Source organism: Jaculus jaculus, chromosome 5 (assembly GCF_020740685.1).
Source record: "Jaculus jaculus isolate mJacJac1 chromosome 5, mJacJac1.mat.Y.cur, whole genome shotgun sequence".
Taxonomy (NCBI): Eukaryota; Metazoa; Chordata; class Mammalia; order Rodentia; family Dipodidae; genus Jaculus; species Jaculus jaculus.
The window spans coordinates 139,124,974-139,151,015 of record NC_059106.1 but is presented as its reverse complement, the minus strand read 5'-3'; the positions used below and the strand labels follow the sequence as shown (position 1 = coordinate 139,151,015).

General features: G+C 49.3%; 1 protein-coding gene across 1 annotated transcript in view; it reads left to right on the top strand.

Annotated features, from left to right (window-relative positions):
• Xxylt1 (xyloside xylosyltransferase 1) overlaps positions 1 to 26,042 on the top strand; it is a 167,260-nt gene that overhangs the window by 71,072 nt on the left and 70,146 nt on the right. The gene's annotated exons all lie outside the window — the stretch shown is intronic.

Below are 26,042 nucleotides of genomic sequence, written 5' to 3'. Positions count from 1 at the left end.
GGCGGGAAGCAGGGTGATCTCCCCACCTCTGCAGGGCTCTGCAAGCCACTGGCAGGCTGACACCCTGTGTGTGCCTCGAGCCCAGCTCTGCCTCCCTGAGCTTGTCTGCTAAGTTGATGATTTGTCCAGTTAATTGGTTAATAGGTTTATGTAGAGAATAACTTGAGACTCAGAACTTTTATAATGGAAGTGCTATATTCCAGTGCCCACGTTCCTGCTGCGGTAAGCAGATTGTCAGGTAATAGCAGCTTCCATAAGAGCTGACACTAATTGAGCAATTGCTAGCTGCTAGCCACTGCTTTAACTGCTTTATGTGCGCTGATTCCTAGGGACACAGCTACCATTTAAGGTGGGGAGGCAGGGTCTGCAGTGGCTCCAGCTTAAAGTTAAGGAAAACAGCACAAGGAGGTTGGGTAACTTACTCTGAAACACGCACCTGACCGAGTGGCTGGTGTCATGTTTGGAAAAAATGATTAGGAATCAGGACATTAATTAATTAGCTAATTACTGTGCTCCCCACAGTGTCTAGCATAGAGTAATTGCCCATAAATAGTAAGGGTTTTTTTTTTTTTTTGTGATTTTGGTCTGGAGTTGGACTAGAGAAGTAAATTATGTCATGAAATAGATGACCACGTGTTTAGCATGGCATGTTAATTGGAGCTGTTAGCATCACTAGGGCTCTCAGGGCAAATACTAAAGCACTTGGACCTCGCTTCAGCCTGCGAGTTCACCCAGCGTCTGTTAAGCAGGAGCTTCTTGGGTACTCCCCTCTGGCTTCCGGATGGGGTGCAGCGTTCGTGATGTACTGGGGGAGAGGTGTACTGGTTCAGACCTTGTTCAGCCAGGTGCCACCTGGAGTGCTCACCCGCTGTGCCCCAGCTGGGGACGAAGGCAATAATAACACACCAATCCTAAGGTCATGATAACTGAGAGCTTGTGTTTAGAGAAAGCTTAAGACAGTTGATGGTCTGTTGCAAGCGGTCAGACGGTGTTAACTGATACATTGTTGTTTACTGTTACCATCTACCTACCCAGCCTGCCACATTCCTCTGAGAACCGGAGTTCACCGAAGTAACACAAAGTTAACCAACCCAATCTACGGAGACTCTGGGCCAAGGGTGGACAGATAGAAGGCTTATGGCTTACAAGCCAGGACACAGAGGCATGCCGAGTTGTGAAGGGTGCTCCTCACCGGGCAGCCACTGCCTTCATTACCAGAGGAAAGGAACAATGAGTCTTCCGGAGAGGCAAAGCTTTCCCGTGCATGGACTTCTAGATTAAAATGTTCTAACCCACGGTCCGAAGCTGGCCCATCACGCTGGATGCCTCTGCCATTGTCTTCCTGTCTCATACCCTGCACTCCACCCTTAAGTCTTTTGTCTAAACTGGATTCATGGCAGTCAGCTGGGCATTCAATGGTTTGGCTTGTGGTCCACCCTTATGCAAGCTGGGATGAGCCAGAGCGCTTCCCTTTTTTATAGCCACAGCTCTTAGATGCCTCCAGCTTTGAGGCTCTCCGAGGAGCAGGCTCCCGTGACAGGCCAAGGTCTGTCATCGTTTAACCATGACAGCCTGGTTCACTTCTGGCCAGCAGATGTACAGGGGCGTAGGGGCGCCTCTCTAATTTGCCTTTGGAGTGTGGTGGTCTGGGGCCCACGAGACTGGTCAGGTTCACAATGGTACTTGATGCTTGGGCCACCAGTTGGATGGCTGGTGCTTGTGGCCAGACAGGAGCCTATCTTTGTGAGGGCTGAAAGGGACCAGGCCTGTTTGTTTGCTTATTTCCAGAGGCTACAGAGCCAGGAAAAGGAGTGCAGCCCCCATAGAAAAAGAAGGGAACAGGAAATTGTTCATAAGGGGCTGATAAAATGAGAAAAACAGCAGGAAACAGTTCTGGACCGGGGGGAATGTTGATGCCATGTGATGTCCGGAGGATCAGGCAGGCGATAGGGTTAGGCCATTCATCTCAGACTTTTGTGAGCTTTTTCTTCCGGGCCCTGCTGCAAGCCTGGCTCTGTCAGTCCTGCAGTTATCCCTGGTTTCAGCAAAAATAGAGGGATCTGGAGCTAGAAAGGAAGCTGGGCGGATCAGGGCCCAGGTACCCCAGGCACACTGTGGCCACCTGCAGTGGCCTCTCTCTCCTCCCCTTTGCCACAGAGTGAGGTCATGGCTCTCCCAGGGAGAGTGCTGCTTGGAGCTGCTCAGTAGCTCCACCCAGCCCTGCCTGGAGCCTACCTCTCTGTCTGCTCCAGTCAAAGAGGGAGAGGAAGGAGGGAGGCAAAAGTCACACCCAGGAACTTATTTGGTAATCGTGGCTTGTTTTTTAAACGTATGCCACATATCTTGATTTGAGATTGGGAAGTCGTCATTTTCACTTTCCTTGTAGGAGGGATGAAACAATTTCCTGGGTATAGACTGGGCTCTTTCTTTTTTTTTGCTGTGGGGATGGATTATGAATCTACAACCGCATCCATTTGTCTCTCATGGCCACTTTTTGTCCCTCCAGCTTTTGACAGTCTACCACACACCTGCGTCCAGGCACACTCTGGCTCAGGCCAGGCTGGAGGCCGAGTGTAAGTCATATGGGACTGGAAGCCAGTCCTTGATCCACCATGCACCTTTCTGGTCAGTTTTTGAACACTGCAGTTTTAGCACAGGTCAGGGAGCTGTTGAATCGGTTCAGAGAATTTCAGGGCTGGGGAAAGTCAAAGGCAGCATCAGTCCCATGGGCAGTTCTTCACTCTCCACAGGATTCCAGGGTGCAGGTTGCCCAGTGTCCTAAACACAGGAGGCTGGGGCCACCCGGTGCAGCCTTTTTCATCCTTAGATGTTCTTATGTTGTCCAAACCTGCTTCGGTCGGCTGATGCTTATACAAGACCTGCCTTCAGCAAAGAGGCTTTTTGGTTCCTGGGATTCAAAGGCAGTGTCCAGTCAGGGATAAATCTCTGTTCCTGTGTCCTTCACTAGAAGTATCTCCAGACTACTCACTGTCCAGATGCCTGTGTTGAGCCGTCTCCATGGGTCTCTGCCCTCCCCAAAATACAAGGCTCAGATTTGACTGCAGTATGTCAGAGGTCAAGATTGTAGGAGGAACTGATGCAGAATGGAGTGTGGAGACAGTGTCATTCTCCCTTCTGCGTAGAAGGCTCTGAACCTCAGCTGATGCAGTTGTGTACAGGCCTCCACGTCATGGCTGCTTCCTTCTGGGGATACCCTGTTTACACATGTATCAGAGCTCCAGGTGGACACTTGTCACAGTGGTAGTACATGCCAGGTTGGACCCCACCCAAACTTTAGTTTGAATGTTGAGACCACGTAATGATATTTCTGGGGAGAGAACAGGGTAAAGTTCCCAAACTGGTCTGAAAATGAGAGAAAGGGGAGGAGCTTGGAATTTTTATAAGGGGCAAAGGTTGAGGTTGGGGTAACGGGTCTATGAGAGCCGGGATTGCACAGTTGGATCCACTCCTTCCATCCAAGACAACAGCCTAGGTTTTCTTGGGTTGCCCAGATGCAGCCACAAGAGGAAGAGGCAGGGAGAATGTAAAGGCTGTCTGTCAGTAGTCAAATGTCAAAAGATGGAGTCAGACCCATTCTACCCTCTTTTCATTTATTTTCTTTTGAGGTGAAATTCTTCTATGTGCAGATGGCAAGCGTGTAGAAGAATTAGCCTTGACACATGTATACGCCCCTGTAAACAATTCCACAGTGGGATATGCACCATTCCCATCCCCTCCTTTTTAAGACCAACACCGAGGTGGATCTCTGCTTTGAATTTGGGTGGCTGGTTAGAACCATGCCAGTGCTTCTTGCCCACCCACAACATCAAGCTTGGTTTAGCCCTACGTCCTGTCTTTCCACGTTGAGCTAGAGATGGGCTCCTTGACCCTTCCTGTGTACAGCCTGTCTCCCTGCTTTGTGACCTTGGCGAGTATGTTTTTCCTCCAGCAGGTTCATAAGGAAAATCATTAACAGCATATGCCGTGGAGGGTCCTGAATTCCTTCAATGGTGACCATGTTGAAATTGGAGTTCTTCTTCACATCTCATTCAAAGAAGCTTAAGGGCTTCTTGTGCCTTGTGAGGCCCACCCTACGTCATGAGCAGACTCGGACACCCAGAGATGCATGCTGGAGGAGGCAGTGGAGTTTGGGCAGGAGGCTTGCGTCGAAGCCTGAGGAGGGGACAAAGCTCCGGAGAGCAGGCCCCTGTGCTCTCCCAGGGGAACTGGTCATGCTGGCGTGTAGGCCCGCAATGGGAATGGCAAGTGGTCCCCAATAGGCTAGAAACACCAGACAGCAGCATACGAGTCCTTTCTCACTGAGTCTGAGTAGTTGGCCTTGTCTCCATCTCAGGTCCTATTTCCAGCAAACCCTGGAAGTATGTGCACTGTGAGGTAAGGAGTGTTGCTATGGAAACAGTGCCTTTCTTGGTTTGTTTGTTTGTTTGTTTGACACAGGGTCTCACTTGGTGTAGTGCTGGCCTGGAACTCACTGTATCCCCAGGATGGTTTTATTAAAATATTTGTATTTTCTTTGTATTTGTTTATTTGAGAGAGAGAAAGAGGAAGGGAGTGGAGGAATGAGAGAAAGAGAGAGAGAGAGAATGGGCATGCCAAGGCCTCCAGCCTCTGCATACAAACTCCAGATGCACGTACCACCTTGTGCATCTGGCTTATGTGGGTCCTGGAGAATTGAACCTGGGTCCTTTGGCTTTGCAGGCAGACACCTAACTTGTTAAGCCATCTCTCCAGCCCACTGGATGGTTTTGAGCTTGCAGTTCTCCTGCCTCAGCCTCCCGAGTGCTGGGTTTACAGACATGAGCTACTACCACACCTGGTGGGAACAGCGACTTCTGTGTCTGCTTCTTGAGCTATTCCTATCGTCAGTTCAAAGTTCCAACCCATAACTCCCGGCCCTGCCTGCTCAGGGCTCTCTGGTGAGCATGGGGTGTTCTGGCAGTGGTGAGATGCAAATTAATGTCCCGCTGGGCTCTAGCTCTGCAGCCTCACCAGCATCAGTAAAAAGCTGCTGCGAACACACACAGGGAACCCTGGAAGCTGAGGGAGCTTAATAAGCAGGAGAATTAGCCAGACGACAGGGAGGTGGCACCTGCTGATGGATCACAAGGGTGCACTATTGTATTTGTGCCTGAGTAGTGAGACCTGGGGACAGTATATGGGGTCCTGCTTCTGGGCTGTCTCTGTACCATTCTCAGGCTTCACGGGGGCAGGGGGTAGAAAATGAGCAAACAGCCCCTTCCTTCTTCCTTAAAGGTTATTACTGGAGAATGGCTCTCTTAAAATTATGCTACCTGTCAGGTGTGCAGGCAGGTAGTAGATTGCGCATGCTCACCTTATCCATGCCGTCACTGCAGCTACTATCTAGTGTGGATGACTTGTGCATTAGGAAAGCTGAGCCAGGCTGGACTGTCCTCACAAATAGGACGAGACATCTCAGTGGCTTAAGTTGTATTATCAGCAACTTCCACTCTGGTGCTGTGAGTCTCCTTTAATCAGTGACCAGGGACCCGGGCCTCTTACAGACTGTGGCCACATCACGGGGACAAGTACGTGACCTTGCGCAGTAGCTTCTCGCTGCCAGGATGAAGTTATACCATCACTTCTGCTCACAGTCCCCTGTCCCAGTACTGGCCATACGGCTACCAGACTGCAAAGAGAATGGGGTATGGATGAGTGCAAGCTATGTCTGCTGTAACCATGTCCACCTGAGACCCGCTTAGAAAGTCCCTCCACTATCCGAACCGTCCCTTGAAATCTCATCGGTGCATCAAGGCTGCCATGCACAGCATACAGCAGAGCATGTTTTCTCATCTGATCTGCCCTTTCCTCACCTTGGGAAATGGGGTTGCCTGAGCCAGAAACAAAGACATAGTCTATGGCTTCCCTTCCATCCTCATCTCCCCCACCTTATTGTTTCTACCTCATAAATGTCTCTGGCCCCTCTTCTCTGTTCCTGCCCACAGGGCTCATGTTCACCCACGCCTGACCACCCTTCTCAGGGCTCAGGCTAAACATTGCTTCCTGCAGGTGAGTCCCTGGTACCCTCATCCTGCAGGGTTCCATGCTCCACCTTCATTGTCTCTGGACACAGCCTGATTGCCATGCAGCTATTTTTTTTATATCATTGCCCCATGACATGCTGCGTTTAAGTGGAGTAGCTTCTTACCATGTGATTCTGGTTTCAAGACAGTCTTATATGTTCTCCTTGAAAAAAAAAAAAATAGTTTGGGGCTGGAGAGATGGCTTAGCCGTTAAGCGCTTGCCTGTGAAGCCTGAGGACCCCGGTTCAAGGCTCGATTCCCCAGGACCCAAGTTAGCCAGATGCACAAGGGGGCGCACGCGTCTGGAATTCATTTGCAGTGGCTGGAGGCCCTGGCGCGCCCATTCTCTCTCTTTCTCTCTCTGCATCTTTGTCTCTCTCTGTCTGTTGGTCTCAAATAAATAAAAATGAACAAAAAATTAAAAAAAAATAGTTTGGAGAGATTGCTCAGTGATTGAGGTGCTTGCTGGCTGGCCTGGGTTCAGTTCCACTTAAAGTCAGATGCACAAAATGGTGCATACTTCTAAAGTTCATTCGCAGTGGCAAGATGCCCTGATGTGCCCATTATTATTCCTTTCCCCATTTCACTCTCTGCTTACAACTTAATTAGTTAATTAAAAAATAGTTGTTGAATGTGCTGAGCACTGTGTCAGGTAGAGGCATGCATTGCTTGATGATGGAATATGATCTGAGAAATGCATCGTTAGACAGTTGCATCATGCAAACATGGATGTAGGGATACCAACGTCAATAGTGTAGCCCACCACACCCCTAGGCCACAAGCTTCCAGAGGTGTTCGTAGGCTACACCCTATGTCGCATGCTGCTGTACTGGACACTGTAAGTAACTGTAATACAAAAGTTAATACTTATTGATCTAAACATGCCTAATCATAGAAAAATGTACCAGGAAATGGAAAATTTTCAGCTCTCCTGTAATCATTGGGACTACCACTATGAAGGGGGCCTGTTGTTGACTGAAACGGCACGTGGTACGTGACTGTATTAGTACAGTCTAAGCCCTACCAGAGCTTACAGTCTCGTGGGAAAAGCAGTAGATAAATAAATAAATAATTACCAGTTGAGAAAAGTCCTAAAAGGAAAAGAATGGGCGGAATGAGAGGACCCAGCGCCTCTTCCTGTGCCCTCCTGCGGGGGACAGTGAGAGCCTTATCTGATTTTGGGTGGCCAGGGTCTCTAGATGAAGGTGGCAATGGGAGTGCAAGGGTTTCTTGAGTGCCAGGCTAGCCTGGCTAGCATGAGGCTGGCAGGTGTAAGGCAGACAAGTGGGCTGGCCCATAGTCTTCATTAAAAGGATTACCTCAGGGTTGAGGAGACGACGCAGTGCTGCAGAAACGTGCGTGGCCCAATTCAGAGCCCCAGGCCCCATGAAAAGCCGGCCCGTGGTAGCGTGCATCTGTGATCGCAGTGCATCTGCCGTGAGAGATGGGAGGTGGAGGAAGGCGAATCCCCAAAGCTCACGGGCCAGGTAGCGCGCTGAACACTGCAATGAACAGTGACTGCCTCAAACAAGGTAGGCGGCGAAGCCCAGCCCAGCGCTCAAGCTTGTCCTCTGAATTGCAGGTGTGCGCCATCACGCACGTGCATGCACACTCGCTCACACCCTTCTTGTCAGAGTGGCCATCTCGGGTGTTGCTGGGAATAGGACAGCACACAGAGAAGCAACCAGCCAAGTACAAGGGCCTCCAGCCTGCTGGGGAAAGCCTCCTTTTTATTTTATTTTATTTTTTAATTTTATTTATTTATTTGAGAGCGACAGACACAGAGAGAAAGACAGATAGAGGGAGAGAAAGAATGGGCGCGCCAGGGCTTCCAGCCTCTGCAAACGAACTCCAGACGCGTGCGCCCCCTTGTGCATCTGGCTAATGTGGGACCTGGGGAACCGAGCCTCGAACCGGGGTCCTTAGGCTTCACAGGCAAGCGCTTAACCGCTACGCCATCTCTCCAGCCCCTCCTTTTTATTTTATTTCATTTTTTATTTTAAACCAGTGAGTGCCCTTTTGCAGCCCCCACACCTTGTGGCCTGAGCAGCCGTGTGGCTACACTGTGCCAGGACAGCGATACTCTGTGCTCTGCAGTACCAGAGCCTCCTCGTGGGCAATGAGAACAGGGAAGTGTCTCTACAGGAGCCTAGGGAGATTTATTGGATAGCAGGACTTGCTTTGTTGCCCTATTTAGGATGGGCTCTGACCCTGCTGACCTAGGAAGCCCCAAGCTTGTCTCTGTGTCTCTTGTGTCCTTGTGAGCTGTGGCATGAATTCAGAGCCTATCCTCTCTCATCCTGACCATTCCAGCACCCTTCGTCCAGCCTCCTGCTGCAGCCTGGGAGAACTCTGCAAAAAAAAAACCAGGTCAGATCCTGTTAGTATTTGAATCAGTGACATCCTCAGCTTCCTGGGAAGACATGGCACTAGGATCTTCAATTACTAGTAATGTCTGCGTCAGGCACAGAAAGACACTGGTTCATTCATATCTGCCTTCCAAGGCCTGTTAGGAGCTGAGTAGTGTCCTCCTAATTCAAACGCTGAAGCCTTACCCCAGTGTGGCCGTGTTTGCCGATGCACGCTTGGGAGGCCATCGGGTCAGGAACCTGGCCGCACAATTGATATCCTTGTAAAGGAAGGCGAGGTGCTCACTCTTTCTGCACAGTCTCAGAGAAAAGAGCATATAAAGACACACTGAGAAGGTGGCCGTCTCCAAGCCAGGAAGAGAGCCATCACCAGGCACCACCCATGCTGGTATCTTGATCTTAGGCTTGTGGTGCACAGAACTGTGGGAAATAAACGACTGTTGGTTAATCCGCCCACTCTGCTGGTTTGTACTGGCGGCTGAGCAGACTATGACAGAACCCATTCCATCTCCGCCACTGCTCACAACCCTGTCTCTCCTTCTCTGGGCCTCAGCCTTCCTTGGATTACTGCTCCTATTGCTATTATGTATAACCTCCAGTTGTATATCAGTACTTTGAGGGTAGGAACCGTGTTTCATTCATCTTTGTCTCTCTTCTTTTTAAATTGTATCTCTGTGTGTGGGGGGGAGTGGGCACGTACATCCTGCAATATTCACGTGGAGTTCAGAGGACAACCTTGAGTGGTGGCTCTTGCCTGCCACCTTATTTGAGGCTTGTTTACTGCCACATATGCCAAACTAGCTATCTCCTGAACTTTGGGGCACTCTGCTGTGTCCACCTTGCATTTTGTCGTAGGTGGACTGAATACAGGCGCACACACTGCCATGTCCAGTTTCACCTGGTTTCTGGGACTCTGAAGTCAGGTCATCATGTTTGTACAGCAAGCGCTGTATCCATGGACCCATCTCTCCAGCCTCTCGTTCCTGTTTCTTTCAATTCCTGACATTATGCTAAATCGTATATATTTATTCATCTGATGAACGAATGACTCTCTCCCCCACCCCCTTCTCCTCTTACTCTACAGTTGGATAGGAGGCAGCATGTGGTCCACTAATTGCTACTTTTCTGTTGTCAGTGCTCTCAATGACCATTGTTTTCACAGGATACAAGCCTGTGGGTAGGGTGGGGCCATGGAAGGGTTGCAGTGGTTCTGATCCACCCACATTGGGTAGGGTTTGCCTGGATGTGCAGCTGGTCTGAGCTCCATTGGGGAGAGTGGGCAGACTGTTAACACAAAGAGAGAGGCCAGCACCAGAACAAGGCTGTAATGGTGCTGGTGGGGGCAGGCAGTGTTAAGGGTGGAAAGCATGGTATTATTCCCTGGGCTAGATAGATGGCTTAGTGGTTAAGGCATTTGCCTGAAAAGCCAAAGGACTGAGGTTCACTTCCCCCGGACCCATGTAAGCCAGATGCACAAGGTGGCACATGCATCTGGAATTCATTTGCAGCAGCTAGTGACCCTGGCATGCCCATTCTCTCTCTCTCTCTCTCTGTGTGCCTCTTCCTCTCTCTCTCAAGTAAATAAAATTTTTTTTTTGAAAAAAAAGAATGCTATTCCCTAAGCTTTCTTGGTGTTTTCTCCCCACCCCCCACCCCCCACCTTGGAAAGCAGCAGCCATACTCCTGTGCTTGGATGATGGCTGCCCATTCCCTCTGTTGTACTGCTTCCTAGAGCTCTCACTGGAGGAGGCCCTGGGAGCGCCCCAGCCATGACTTTGTACCTTTGTCCCTTGCTCGCTGGCTGCCTCCTACAACCCTGGCACGCCCCCATTCTACTGGAATGTGGGAAAGCATTTCCTGATTTTTTTGCTGGTGGCTTCCTTTGCCTTCTGTTCTTCCTGATCTTTCCAGTGCTGTTCTCTCATGATCAAGGTCTTGGCATAGGTGCTGCTTAGGAAAAGCCCTTCCCTGTCTACCACCTCAACAGCCCTTCACAGCGCTGCATTCCCTTCCATCGCTCTCTTTGGTTTTCCCCGCAGCACTTAGCTGCTGTCCAGAGGCATCCTGTCTATCGTCTGAATGTTGCAGGCAAGCAGGGCCCTGGCCTGCTGCTTTCTTGCTATGGCTGCGGCGTGTCTGGTACACCAGAGGGGTGTATCAGTGTATGTTGGCTGATTGAAAGAACGTGGAGTTCGTGGTCAAAACCAGAGCTGCTGGCAGGATGCTCATTGAGCAGGGCTGGCTTGGAACCTTCCCCACATCCACAATGAGCATGGGGCTGTCAGCTGCCCGTGGGAAGTGTTCTTCCTGGGCAGCACTTTCCTTCTAGTAGCTTCTCTTTTCTGTCTTATTATAGCATTGTGTACCTCTTCGGAGGTGCAAAGGAGACCTGTGCAATTCTAGGTATTTCTCGAGAAAAGGAGAAGGGTTCCATCAGTGGGCAGAAAGTCACAGCTTTGCCTGAGCAGATGCGGTTGACAGCCTTTGTTTATGTCATAGGAGTGAAAGTTACCGTCCTGCCTGGAATCGGGCTGCAAGCGGAGGTGAATGTTTCAAACAAAACAAAACTTGCACTGGCCCTGTAAAGGAGCATTCGTTTCTCTCCTGATGTGTGTCCAACGTCTCTGTTTTCATGACTGCGCCTGGCCTCGTCACTGAAGGTTGTTCAGTTCTCCCTCACCGGCATATTCATATTCTACGCCGGGATGTTTGCCATGAAGGATTCATCAGAGTTGCAAATAACTGTTGCAGGACCGTGAGGCAGTTCAGTTCTCAATACTAGACCGGAAAATTCTTCAGGCAAATTGTGCCGCTCTGGCATTCCAGGAACCAGACCCTAAACACAGACTTGTGGTAATCGGCCTGCGTTGGCGGTGGGGAGTTGGAGCACGTCATGGGCCAATCAGAGCAATGTAGGTTAAAAAAAAAAGTCACATAATCACCACATCAACCCACCAAGAATAGGTTAAAATGTTTGTTTCCATAGGAATGCCAAAGTTTTTCCATCAGATAGGCATTCAAGAAATGAAACCACAAGAAAGGACAGTAGGATTTCATAATCCTCCCAAAACAATGAAATGTGAAATGTGGGTTTATGGTTGGAAAGTGACTGGGTAAAAATAGCACAAGCCAGCTCCACAAATTTACCTCCTCAGGCTTCCAGAGCAGGATGTGAGTGGACTTTGGGAGGAGAGCCCAGTGCTTGGCTGCCCTCCTTTGGGAAGGCTGGTGATGTTGGAGGAGGCCATGCTGCTTAGGCATCTCCACCCCGGGTTCCTGTTTTCTGGCCACCGAGGTCCCGAAAACTCACTTAGGTTCCTGAAGGCTGCTTTAGGAGTTGGGCTTAGATAATCTCCATGCTTAGGTGGTAGCCACTCTATCGCTGATGTGGGAGAGTACTCTGTGGGATTAGAACTCCCACCTGCAGCTCTCAAGTCGTGGGTTCTTACCTATGATGGCAAAGAATCGAGGAAGCAGACTCCAAGCAGGGTGAATGGTGACTAGAGATTTGTTTTCGGGAGAGTTAGGGTTAAGAGAGAAGGCAAAGCCGGAGACTGCCCAAACACAAGAAACCTCCCTCTTCCAAGGAAGGGGGAGACCAACAAGACCCCTCACATAAGGAAGAAGGTGAAGGACACGAAAGAGAGCTCTTGCACGTGGCTGAGGTCCAGTGACATGATCTAGGCATTCAGCTTGCATGAGCTGTGTCACCAGACTCAGGAAAGCCTCAAGAGGCTGATGAAGGAAGGCCCAGGCTAGTGCTTGAGAACAAAGCAGGAAGCGGACACTGCAGGTGTCACTTGTAGCCATCCTGGATGAAACGGGATCAGATGTGAGTTACAGTCCTGCCAGGGCAGGCAAGATGGCATCCCGAGACCTGTCCCTAGCTAACTACCAAGCAGAGCAAACTGCCTTGCTCCTGATCTGAATCATCCCTTTCAGCCAACCCTGTCTGTGGTGCGGTTGACATGTAACACCTCTGGTGGAGGGGGCTGCTTGGCCTGAGCCCCTTCCCTGGACACGGAACTTTCCAGGCATAGTCTGTGTCCTCACCTGTCTTTGAGGCCTGCTGTCTCATCACTGGGTTCCTTTTCACCTAGAGCTTAAGGGTCCAAGCTGCCTCTGGGAAAAGACTGGTCCCAGTAGACGTGAGGGCTTTTCTCACCAGTTCGGATGCAACGTGCCTGCCATTGCCTTGGACTTCGCGCTGTGCCTGGCAAGAAGCGAGGGTTAAACGGAGCACAAGTAATGGGCTCAGTGGCAAGAAAAGAGGGTAGGTTATGGTCTGCATTTTCTTTGAAAAATGCATGTGTGAGGCCTGAAGAGGAAAGAAGCAGAAGTTTGTAGATGGTTTTGGCTTAGGAAGCTGTTATTTTAAAATGACTAGTTCTAGCTACCTAGGAAAGGAATTCTAAAGAAAGTTGAGGTCCTAGCAAAATGCCTTAATCTTACAGATGCTGCCTAAAGTAGGTATTTTCTATGGTTAATGTTTTTAAAGATGTTTTTAATTTGAAAGCCACATATGTCCATTTTGAAAAGATGAAAAATATTTACAAAATAATTGCCTATTTGCCACAGTGATAGGTATTTTCCCTGTGTCTCATGTATTCATATATATATATGTATGTATATCATAAATACATACATTAAGTATATTTGACATACTGATGATCATCTGTGCCATGATATTATATAGTTTCAGATATTAATGTATTTCTATGATTACAAAATGTGTGTGTAGGAAAGTTGGGAAAGTTTAAAAAATTTAAAATCATCTGTAACTCCATTTGGGGACAAGAATGACCTCGTAGTTAGCAGTGCTGCCCATGTAGTTCTCTCTCCTTGAACGTGGGCTGGCCTTCTCATTGGTTCGTGACACGTAGGACGTGGTAGAAGTGGTGCTGCATGACCCCCGAGACCAGGCAACAAGAAACCTGTGATTTAAGCCTGGGCCCCTTGGAGCACTTGTTATTGGAAAAGTCCCTCGTGGGATCCAGCTGCCATGCTGGATCAATCCAAGACCCCAGGGAGAGCCCACATGGAAGTGCCAGGGAAGCTGAGCCATCTTTGCTGACATTCGGCGCCAACTGCCAGCAGCATGCAGCCGCCTCGGACGCCTGTCCTGGCCGGGCCTCTTGGCGGCTCCAGCCCCAGCTGCCATTTCTCCGTATCCCTGTGAAGCCCCACATGAGACCCATCCTAGTGGATCTGCAGAGCCACCAGGGACGCGAGTACACCGCTCTGCTGCCTCTGCTCTTTTCAGCGTGTCTGTGGCTTGCTTCGCAGGAGCAGCTGTCAGGCAGAAGGTGGGGGGGAATGTGGTGGAAGCTCTCATGAAGGAAGCGTGGCAAAGAGCTCTGACCGTAGGCAGCTGGGCTACCTGCTGTGTCACTCAGCTGTGTGACCTGGGGCGGGTTATTGGCTTCCATGCACCATCATCTTCAAATGTCTGTAAAATGGAAAGTGGGGCACTGGAAAGCATTCCAGTTTGGCACATAGTTGGCACTAAGTAAATGGTGGTCACCATGTGGTGTTTTGTTTTTTTTTTTTAATACGGCTACTCAATGAAATGTATTACATATTCACTGTCTTCTTTCTTTCTTTCTTTTTTTTAATTTATTTATTTGAGAGCGACAGACACAGAGAGAAAGACAGATAGAGGGAGAGAGAGAGAATGGGCGCGCCAGGGCTTCCAGCCTCTGCAAACGAACTCCAGACGCGTGCGCCCCCTTGTGCATCTGGCTAACGTGGGACCTGGGGAACCAAGCCTCAAACCAGGGTCCTTAGCTTCACAGGCAAGCGCTTAACCGCTAAGCCATCTCTCCAGCCCCCATGTGGTGTTTTTAAATAGCAATGAAGAATAGTGGTGAAGAAGGACCCTGGCTGTCAGTCACAAAGCTGAGGAAGTGGCTGGCCCACAGCTGTCTATAAAGCCAGGCCCTGTGAGCCAGACCTCTAGCCAAACTCACATTGGTCCAATATCTCTAAGTTCACTTTTCCTTTAAATAAGATGGAGCCCATTGTGTAGTTTGTTCAGAAAATAAATACAGGAGAGGAAACGTGGTCTGTGGTCTGGTGGCACTTTCTAAACATGTCCCTGGTGTACACTTACTCCATTTACTGACCTAAGAAAGAACAGCAGCCCTCGAATGGTTGCTGGAGATTTCTTGAGAGTGCAGGCCCCTGCCTCCCTGGGAGCTTGGATGCCGGGCCTGGTATTAGCCCCTTGTCTTATTCCCTTGCCTCAGGCAGCAATGAGTGTTCCACCTAGCAGCTGTTGCCTGTCACAACTACCATAAATGAAAGGTCCCAGCAGCTGCTCTTCCTTGTGATAGAACACCAGCCAGGATGCGGGTCATGAATAGATGTGCCTCCTAATGAAGCACAGTGACCCAAACCAAGCATGGCTTCTGTGGTGTCTCCATAGCAGGCATAGCCTCAATCTAGTCCCAAAGAAACCTTGGGCTAACTCAAATTGAGGGACCTTCTATGAAATAATTAGCCCTTACTTGTTAAATTGTCCAAGTTATGGAAGACAAAGACAGGCCAATAATTATGCAACAATTATTTATAATCTTGGGCCAGCATCTTTGTTGTTTTTAGACAGTTGACAAATGTAGAATGGGACTATGGATTTAGTGGTGTTGAGCTCTTGATGTTAATCTTCTGGGTCCCAGGTTATGTTGCTGCTGTGAAAGTTGGTATCTTGTTTCTTAGGAAGTACGTACTAAAATATTGAGGAGTTCCCAACCTTTTTCTGTTTTGTTCTTTTGTTTACAGCTGCAGTCATGTCGATTTGGCATTGTACTTTGTCTTTAAAATTAAAACAAGTATTGTATATTTTATGTAATTAAAATAAAACTAAAATTCAATCAATATAAGTGAATTAATTCATGCTTAAGTATAATCTGCTAGAATTTGGCCAATTATAGACTCTGTTATGGGGAAGAGCGATAACGAGAACTTCTTGGTGGAAATAAAAAGGGCCCTTGCTTCATAGGAAAGCACTTGTGTTTTAGATGAAAGTTGGAGGCTGGCTCCCAGCGTAGGGCCACTCTGACTTTCCTTCCTTTGAGTTATTCCCTTCAAACTCATAATAGAAGTTCCTGTGAGTTCAGTAAACAGGAAAGAAAGTATCTTGGAATGAAGAAACTGTGGTGAATTCTACTTTTGAGGAACAAATGAGGTGGCCTGGAATATATACCTATAGATGATGGTAGTGATAAATGCAGTATAAAAATTAATATTGTAACAGGACATTTTGTCAAAAGACAGAAAGCCCACAAAGCCGGTGACTAGTCAATTGGGAAACTGTCTCGACCCTGAGTGTTGTTCGTGAAAACCGGAAAACTGTGTCGGCTTCAGAAGATGAGTCGCAGAAAAGCCTATCTGGGTTTATAAAGTGGAGACTCCCTACCACCCTTCTTCTCTTCCTCCTTCTTCCTTCCCCCCTTTGTTTTTTGGAGACAGGGTCTCATGTAGCCCAGGCTGTCCTAAAACTCACTATGTGGCTGAATATGACCTTGAACTTCTAGCCTTTCTGCCTCTACCTCCCAAGAGCTATGATTACAAGCATACCTAGAAGCCAGGTTTTCTCCTTGAAAGTCACAGCGAGATATACCAGCAATGATTTGGGGCCCCACTTTCTCAGCTGCACCTTGGTTTCTGGTAATAGGGACTTCCAGCAGGCTGGCCTTGGTTCACTGGTGAGACAGTGGCTTGTCTTGGCTAGCACTTCTTTACCCTTGTGGGTAGACTGGTCACACTCATCTCTTGGCTGTAGGGCCTGCAGTTGTCTTTAGCATTGAGGGTTGGCAGTGGTGAAGGGCTTCAAGATACCACATGGAGAAGGATGTGTCTGTTGGGTAGATGGAGCATAGGAGGCCCCAACACTGGCAAAGAGCAGCAAATTCATTGTTCTCTCCAGGAGCAACTCCTTCCTGCCAAGAAAACAGAGCCACCACAGATGCAAAGGAGATGGTTAAAATGCCAGAATGCACAAAGCAAATGGCATGTCATGCCCCAGCCCCAGTCAAAGACCTGTGGATAAGCATTGACATCCAGCACACAGCCAGGTGACATGCAGGAAGTGGCTTTTCAGTGGCCAAATTGAATGAGCTGGTGCCACACAAGAGTTGTATCATCAGAAACAATTTCAGATGTCAATCATTGGTCCCCCAAAGTGACGTGTATGTGCCGAGCTTGCTGAGATCTCTCGCTTGGTCACCTTATAATGGCCATGCCTAGGTTCTAAGAGACACAGTGCAGGGAGCCAGGCAGGGGATGGAGCAGAAACAGTGGTGGAAGGGAGGATTTCTCTATGGTAGCAGCCTAGTGCTGAAAGCCCTGGATTGTACTGGCAGACTAACCTGACCCGGGGATGGTAAGCAGAGGTTGGAAGGAGAATAAGTAGGATGGAGTCTGGGAAGAAACTCAGCAACAACGTGCATGTGCAAACAGTGTCTGTAAAGACAGAGCAGGGATCTAGATGGAATGGACTTGTTCCTATTTGGCCATTATCTGCCGTGTGACCTTAGCAAAGCCTGATCTCTTTGGCTATGTCTTTATCTTTGAAGCAGAGAGTAGCAGTTGCTATTCAATATCTACTCTGTCCTGCTTCCCTTGCAGCTAGATGTGTCTGAGTGACTAAATTTTGCAGTTACATATACCAAGGAATGGTGGGGATGTCTAAATAGGATACTTAGATGGGCCTGCCTCACTGCAAGAGCAGGGCACAGGATGTCTCCTCCTTTCCATAGTTGTCTCACCCCAGGAGGTGGCCTGAAGGATGGATACCAGACAGAGGTATGAGAAGGCAGGGAGCCTGGGCCCTTGACAACTCCAAGAGTAGCCATGCCAGCCCTGGGTGGTTCCACTGTGATCTTCTGTGTGTTCATACCCTTGTAACTTTAATATCTTGTTGTATGTGTATAACACATCACATGGCTGCCCGTGTTCTGGAGCTGTAAGGAAATGAGTTAAAACATGGAAAGAGTTTTATGAGCTGGGAATGCACTTTGAACATTACATAAGGAACTAGCCTTATTGTATATTGTCATAGATTGTCATAGAAGGGACAGGGCTGTGCTGGTCAGGCCCTGGCAGACTGGCTAGGCATAGAGGCAGGAGCCAAGAGTCAGGCACCATGTGAGATGAGGAGCTGAAGCAGCAGGGCATGACCCCTGATAGTTGTATTGCTTTTTCTTTAAATCCATAATGTGGCATGGGTGCCAAATGCCAGGAACAGGGGAGAAGAGAAGGCCTTGGGGGTTAGAAACAAGAGCCCCAAAGACTCCATGAAGACCATCAATGTGGGGAAATTTGGAAAGTTGAACCATAACAGTTTGGACAGACCAGTGGTAACGGATCCATTATGTTCAGAAAACATCTGCCAAAAGAGGATGGGTTTCTACAGATTCTGCCTGAGGGAGTCCATGCAAAAAGTCTGATAGTGAAGGGCCCAGGCCAGATGCAATCTAACTCTGGTGAACAAAGTCAGATGTGTTCCTGCCCCAAATCGGAAGCAGAACTCAAGTTTCTCTCCCTCCTCCTCCTCCTTCTGTGGCAGGTACCAGAAAAATAGATGTTGAAAGGCTAATGGGTGCTGTGGATCTCTGTGTTATATAAATGCAGATTTTCAGATCTCAGAATCCCATTTCTCCTTTATACTGAAGTTGAGCAGTAAATGCATGAGCTATAGTTCCATCCGGACAATAGAAACGATAGGAAACTGGAGACTCAGTGCTGTATGTGTATACATTTATGTCCCTAAAGTTTGGCCAAGTTCAAAATAAATAACATTCTCTCCTGAAGCTGGTAATTTACACCTAGTCGCAGAAGGTACTGAGGGTGAGAACGGAGGCTCATGTTACCCCTGTTGCAGGCGCAAAAGTTGCAAGCTTCCGGAGAGAATTTGCTGGGTCTGCCTAGCTGGAGCTGAGCTACAAGCCATGCCACGGCGGAGCCATAGCTGGCGCAGCTGCCTGGGCTTCATTCTGGGATGGAGAGGTCAAGTTAGAACTGAGTGTTTTATGTAGCTCATATGTAAAGCTGCCTGTGAACATCAATCTCATCCCCTGGCCATTTTACTAGAGCCGTTCGCAGGCGGCGTAAGTCATTGTGGGAGCTCCCTTCCCCCCTGTTGCTGCTCCCCCAGAGGTACAATTGCTGCTAATGTGGAATCAAGATTGGTACACAGAAGGCCAGGCCCTCCTGCGCAGTGGAGCCTGCATTACTGAATGTCAGCCTAATCCTGGCAACCATGGACCCACAAGGCAAGAAGCGTGGGGGTGCAGAGCAAGCCCAGGGCTTTGGAGCCCAGCGTGCTTGAGTCTGAATTACACTTCCCAGCGGTGAGAGGGACTGTGATCTCTATATCTGTCAATTAGAAGTAACACTACTCTCACATTGCATTTCAATGACTCCATTTGCACATGCTGTTTATGCCATTAAAGACTTACTTTCAACATTTTTTCTTTCTTGCTGGAATTGTACTTTTTATTTTTCCAGAAGTTTTTCCACTGGGAAATGCCAAAAGCCTTCAAACTCCTTGGGGTTGAGGGTCTGAGAGCGGGTCTTTGTGGAAAGTGGTGAACCCTTCTCTGTCCATAGACGTTGCAGTCATTGCTCAGGTGACTTGGAAGTGTCTGCCGTTTCCACCCCCCATGTGGAAGCTGTGCTTGCGTTTAACTGTCACAGAGGCTTGGGAGATGTCTGAGGGCTTTTCCCAGAGACTTTCTTATGGCGGCTCAGACAACCAAATAAGGCACGCGTAATTATTTCCATGCTGGGCTGTTTTAGATAAGTTGCCAAATTATCAGAGCCATAGGGTCCTCCTTTGGAAGTAGGAGGTACTGATAGCCCCTTGAAGAAATGCCAGGGAGTCAGAAAGTGTGGGGGCCTCAGCATGGACTTGGAACGGACACCTTTTCCTTGTTTCTGGTGAGGAAGCATGTGGCTGACAAGCTGGAAGAGGCCCAGGAATCGGTGCCCAGGGCCCTGGACCCTTGCCATGTTCCACTCAGCTCCATCACAGAGCTATTCCCCAGGCAGCCGGATGCCCTGCAGCTGGGCCTTCATTGCAGAGGGAATGCTTGGGGAGACAAGGCCAGAGCTGGCTGGGAAGCGACCCAAGTTTCTTGTTGAACCAGCGCAAACAGCTCTAGCCACAGTACAGATCCCCTCCAGGATGCAGCCTGGGCCTGTGGATTGCAGTGGTGGGCTAGCCATCACGTGCTTGAGCCCCCCCCAATGGGAGCAGCCAGGCTGGTGAGGCATCAAGGGACTGTGCTTGCCTGGTGGGCCTCCAGGGTCATCACCCTTCATGGTTGGGGAAGTCTCCATTCTTTTCAGTTGCACTCTGGCTCCTACAGGTCAGAGGTGCTGCCAGACAGAAAAAAAAAAAAAAAAAAAAGGCTGGAGAGATGGCTTAGCAGTTAAGACACTCACTTGCCTGCAAAGCCTAAGGACCCAGGTTTGATTCCCCAGGGGCCATGTAAGCCACATGCACAAGGTGGCCCCTGTGTCCGGAGTTCGTTTGCAGTAGCTGGAGGCACTGTGCATCCATTCTTCCTCTGTCTCTCTAACTCTCAAATAAAGTATTCTTAAAAGGCAGGACAATGAGGTGGGTGGCAAACTGCTGCCATCTTGCAAAGTGGACAGAGAAAACCAGCCTCCTTCAGGGAAGCTGCTTTCAGGGCTACAGATCCCAAATCCATTCCTGGGAAGCCAGCTGGGGCAGATCTGCAGTGAGAGCCCTCTGCTGTGAACTCTGTGAGTCGCTGGGAGCTGATGTGGCACAAAGGTGGGGGGTTGGCATTGCCCACCTGCCACTCCTCTCCCCCGCTTCTCCCTCCTCACGGACCCTCCCCCATGGCCTGTTTTCCACCATGATGTTTCCCTAGCGAACCTGCTCTTTTCATCCTTCCTGACCTACGTGTTACCTGTTGCTTTGTGTGTGATAACATGCCAGGCATTGATTTTGGGGATTGGAGAAGGGAGGAGAGAGAAAAAGAGTTCCTTCATTTTTTTTTCTTCTGGGATATTTTTGCTGTTTTGGGGTGTCATTAAGCATTTTCTCTGGGTTGTAATTCCATCCACAGTCAGATGACATGCCTATGGCTGCTTTAATTAGAAGTTGATGATGACTTGCCCCAGCCACGGGGGAGCGTTGAGTTGGAATGATCTAAGCATTCTGCCGTGGAGTCCCACCGGCCTGGCCCAGCATGGACTCAAGGCTCGGAACCCCAGCGGTAGATGTCAGCTTTACAGGTCAGAAACTGGGGTTGGGGGATACTGCCCAGGGCCAACTGTGATAAGGGTTGCAGAAGTCTCCAGTGCTTCATTGTCAGCCAGCACATTCTATCTGTCCTTCATTTTCCAGCTTGGTAGAGCCAAATTCTTGTTGGAGCCATCTCTTTAGCTTGAAACTGGAGCAGAGAGGTTGGAAGTGAGCACACATGCCCCTAGTGAACCAGCGGGAATGTGTCCCACACCCCAGTGATGTGAGAAGTTTGAAGTCTAGGGTGGAGAATTAGATTCCATAAATGCAGGAGGTCCCAGGCCTGTGGACCCCAATTTTAGGACCTTGTTCAAGTTAACAAAGAATGAAAACGCATCCTCAGAGAAGGGTGGATTACGAATTATAAGATTTGTTTTCGGGAGAGTTAGGATCCAGAGGGAAAGCAAGCAGGGAAGCCCAAGCCAAGAGAAGCTCTCCTCTTTCTCAGCCAGACAAGGAAGCAAGAGAGGAGATGGAGAAAATCTCCCCTCACATCCCCAGGATAGGAACCTCTGGGGAAGACACATGCACGCACGCACATACGAGACACGCATGCACACGCACACGCAGAAAACAAAACCAGAGAGCCCAAGCCAAAAGATCCCCTTCATGTATGGGGTCAGAGCTTAAAGAGAGATCACACACATTATGCAGCACACGTGGAAAGCAAGTAGGAAAATGTCCAGGCAAAAAGAAATTCTCCCAGCTTTTCATGGTGGGGGAGAGGGTGGAGATAGAGGAGAGCCCTTTCACATGGTGAAAGAGTCAGTAACTTACAAAAGGAGCCAAGAAGCTAGGGCCAAGAGGGGAGAGAGAGAATGAGAGAGGTGGGGGGGGGGGTAAGAGAAAACATGAGAGCACTATTTACCCACAGGCCAGGCCCATTTCTGGTTCTAGAATCCAATTAGGATGAGCCTCATCATCAGACCTGACTGGTTGCTGGGCTCAAGAAGGCTGACTCAGGAAGGGCCAGTCCACAAGTATGCTAAGCCCTGGAAACCTTGAAGAAGGGCATGAAGATATCACTGGAGTTGTGGCTTCCTCATCTTGGATGAGACTGGGTCACACACGGGTTCCAGCCCTTCCAGGGCAGGCAAGGAGGCATTCATGTTCTCCCTGGGCCTCTGTCCATGGCTGACTATCTATTTAAAAAGCTGCCTTGCTCCTGTTCTCCATCACAAGCACTCTCGTAAGGATCCTTAGCATTGTCCCACCTTGGGTTGACATCCTTCAGTGGCTTGTCAGACACTCATGCCCCCACTGAAACCAGCAGGTAGCACAACTGCTACCCCACAGTGGGCATAGTGCGTGCTCCATCCAGGTTCTGTTCTCTGCCAGGTCAGTCAACAGCAAGTCATTGAACTCACCTAGAGGAAGCGCTTAGCACAGGTGCCTTCCTGAGACACCTGGTGTCCCCATTAGATTTCCCCAGCACATGGGAAAGCATCCCTGCACAGCCAGGTGCACATGGGAGAGCATCCCGCACGGCACAGGTTTGTGTGACTTAAACCCATGGGAAGATCTGTCAGCATGGAGGGAGGGGCGCTGTTAAGAAGGCTCAGCTGAGTAGGTGCAGCAAAAGGTGCCTTTCCAGGAATAAGTAGGTCCAAGTAGACTAGGGAGCTGGGAGGTGGGTGATCAGCAAGCGTCTTTCTACTTGCTCCTGAGGGTCCTGCCGCAGGCTCTGAGCTGTTGCCTCCATGGGCCGCCCATTCAGTCTGGTTCCTTTTGAGTTGGCCACAGCCCAAGGTGTGTTCCTCGAAGAAGAAAAGGATTTGTTCTTAGCATCCCTGGTGGATATGAATGAGGAATTATGGAGAGCCACGCTGTCTTTCCTGAGTGCTACCTGCAAGCTGTGTGGAGCGTGGTGACTTCGTTTCTTTCCTCTGGCTACTTCTTAATCGTCTTCAGATGAAATTGTTACTGCTGAGTGGGGTACTCCACAAACTCATTTGCTGGATGCCTTTGGGCCTGGCACCTTGTTTTCTCTTCTCTAGGGCTTTATGACCCACATTGGGAAAGAATGAGACAGAGCTGAATAAACCCAAGAGCATAGCTAGGGAGGGAAAGCACTGACTTCTAGCATCAGCTTGGCCTCTTAGCGTGTTTTTGTGAGCCTGGCCCCTCCTCTGTCCTTGCTGACTCCCACGTTGCTGATCTGGACATGGGTAGGTTGGCCTCAGCTGTTTCTGGGCTTTCTTTTCTGACCTGTCATTATTGGTTAGTTTGTCCTCTTCCTTTGGGATGAGGGGCATCCAACCAGCCCTTGTGCTCAGTATCCAGGATTTTAAGCTTTCAGGTGCCCCATTTTTTTTTTTTAATCAGATATGGTTCACTCATCCCTCAGAGGTTTCATTTCCTCTTTGCTTTGGGGACAGTATTCTCATCTATTCCTTAGATTCTGTTGGTTCTGCCGCTGCCCCATTGGCTGTCTCTACCAGCATCTTCTCATGGCCATCACTGTGGCTGTCCCCATGTAGCAACCTCATTTTGTCCCCATGGTATCTTTCTTTTTATTTATTTGAGAAAGAGAAATGAATGGGCATGCCAGGGCCTCTTGTTACTGCAAATGAACTCTGGATGCATGTGTTACTTTGTGCATCTGGCTTTATGTGGGGAATGGGGGAATTGAACCTAGGCTGTTAGGCTTTGTAAGCAAACTCTTTTAATCACAGGGCCATATATCCAGCCCAGCAAGATCTTCCACTGTCACTTACAAAGCCATCCAGGTGTGGTTGCCACAGAGGATGGCTCCTCCAGGAGCAACCAGAGACTGGTGAGCATGTCCCTTTAAACAGTCACATCCTGATGGGGTGCACTGTTCCTAGTAAGCACTGTCTTATTTTCAGAAGCGACATTTACAGCTTGGCATATTATTTCAGCATTTCATAGAAGGATGGTCTTGGCCAGATGCCTGGGTAACCGTTGCAGACTGTACAGGGCCTGTTGGCCTCCCTGAGCAGAAGCGTGGGTTCTCTAGGCCAAGTGCATTTGGGTGAAGGCTCACTCTGGAGTGAGCTGAGTGGTGGCTACTTAAGAGCTACTGAAAAGCTTCCCAATCAGTTACCTCACTTGGTGAAGCCCCCTGAAGGTAGGCTGACCAGGCTTAGGAAGGCATCTCTTATTGCTGCTTTGGGCATGAGGAGTTATAAATAGTATTCTGGCATCTGTCTGTCTCCTGTGGCCTAGGGCTGCTTGGGACTCCTTCTTGATGGTGTATCCCCAGCCATTCCCTATTGGCAGGGAAGTACAGAGGTTATGGAAGGGCTCATTAATACAGCCTAGGGCCCTGCAGTCGAGGGAGCAGGTTCCCTCCAGGAAGCATCCAGTCCTCGCTTCAGTAGCATGTACACTAAAATTGGAATAATACAGAGAAGGTTTGCATGGCCCTTGTGCAAAGAAGCGTTCCGTGTCCCCACTCTGGCCTCTCAGTGGGTTTCCATGCTATAGGAGCATGCTGTGGGGTGTTTTTAGTCCAAGGTGGCCAACCTCGATGGCTGTAACTAACTCTTGGACATTCTTTGCCAGCACACGATGCCCAGGACCTCCGCCACCAGCAGCAGGCACCCTGCAGCTCTGCGCTGTGGCCTGTGTCTGCTCTCCACCTTCAGCTCAGGGCTTGCAGACACATGCACACCCCCGGGTTGTCAGCAGCTGTCCCTGTTTCTGGGCTTTTCGTTTGTTGTTGTTATTAGGCACAGGAAGGAAAGTGGTCTTTGCTCCTCATGTGGGGGTGGCGGCATGATGTCAGCAGGCACAGGCACAGGTCCTCATTTGCCTGGTCTGACCTACCTTCCCAAAGCTCTCCCATAAGGGCCAGAGCCATGTGATGCCCCATCCTACCCTACCCTGAGGCTCCTTATCTGCTTCAACTGTTTCTTTTTTTTTTTTTTCTTTCCTAGAAGAGTCTTGTTGAATGTCAACTAAGGTTTGGTTTGAGTGTCACAAAGGAAAGTAGATGAAGGAACAAATGAATCAGGTTTTCTTGAACTGTAAACTGTGATTTCTTCATAAACTAATTTAGAGGACTGTTGACGCTAGAAACACCCCTGAGTGTTTGCTGAATACCAAATCCTGCCCCGTGGATGGAGGCCTGGATGTCTACGCTGTGGTCCTGTCCTGAGAGAGCTGTAACACAGCCAAGAAAAGATAGCTGACGGCAAAGGGGTGGGGAACCCCACTGTTCCAGAGTGAATATGGGTGTTACTTTAGCTTGTACACTCCTGCCCACACTTGGGGCCCAGCCCAAGCCCTCCTCTTCGAGGAAGTCTTCCTTGATTGCCTCAAACCTCGGCAAGTTTCCTGCTCTCTAAACTCTAGATTTCGTGTGGTCTGAAAGATATTCCCCACACATAAACTCCTCTTGCCAACCTCTCAGCCTCACGGGCATATAATATCCTCTGTGTTTCAGTTAACGAAGCCACTGAAGTTCAAAGGAACCAGTTTTCTCAGGGTCAAAGGATTTATCTGAAATAAGACTGGAACCTGAGGTCACAGCTCTGATTCCTGGGCCAGCCTTCTCCTCGGCTCTGTGTGCTCGCCTCTCTGGCTTTCAGCATATAGGCCCAGTGCCCCTCCCTAGAACCTGCTATGCCCCCCTCTTCTGGTCTGTACTTCAGCACTAGATCTCATTCTATAAAGACCTGCCTATCCTCCAGGGCAGAGCGCCAGCCTGCCTGCTGTCTCGATCTTCTTGGCACCAACCCCGAGAGAGTTGGAGCTTGGTCAGGCTTGGCTGGGGTTGGGACATGGAGTGCACCTGATGTGTACAGCTCCCTTGAATCAGCTTGAACTGCCTTCCTATTCCTCTCCTCACCCTCAAGTCAGCTGGAGGCAACAGAAACCATCAGGTCTTAGGAGCAGGGCATTGGAAGACTGAGCAACCAGGGCTTCCTTTTCTCATAGATGGTGGTGTAAAAAGCACGCGGCCAGTTCTGAAGTTTTGCTGAGTTTCTCCGGCAGCATTTGACATATCTGGATTAGCAGGACATATTAGTACAGACCTAAGACAACAGTGTCTTTTAAAAAAAATTATTTATTTACAAGCAGGGAGAGAGAGAGAAGGAGAGAATGGGCATGCCAGGGCCTCCAGCTGCTGCCAGCGAACTCCAGATGTGTGTGCTGCCTTGTGCATCTGGCTTTATGTGGGAACTGGGGGATTGAACCTGGGTTGTTAGGCTTTGTAGGCAAGTGCCTTAACCGCCGAGCTATCTCTCTAGCCCAAACTCAGTGTCTTTAATCCTTCTGTCCTTGTGCCATTTGCCATTATGTGCCCCAAAGAGAAGACGCCTAAATGCCTTGAGAGTGACATAGGGTATCCCCATAAAGTAT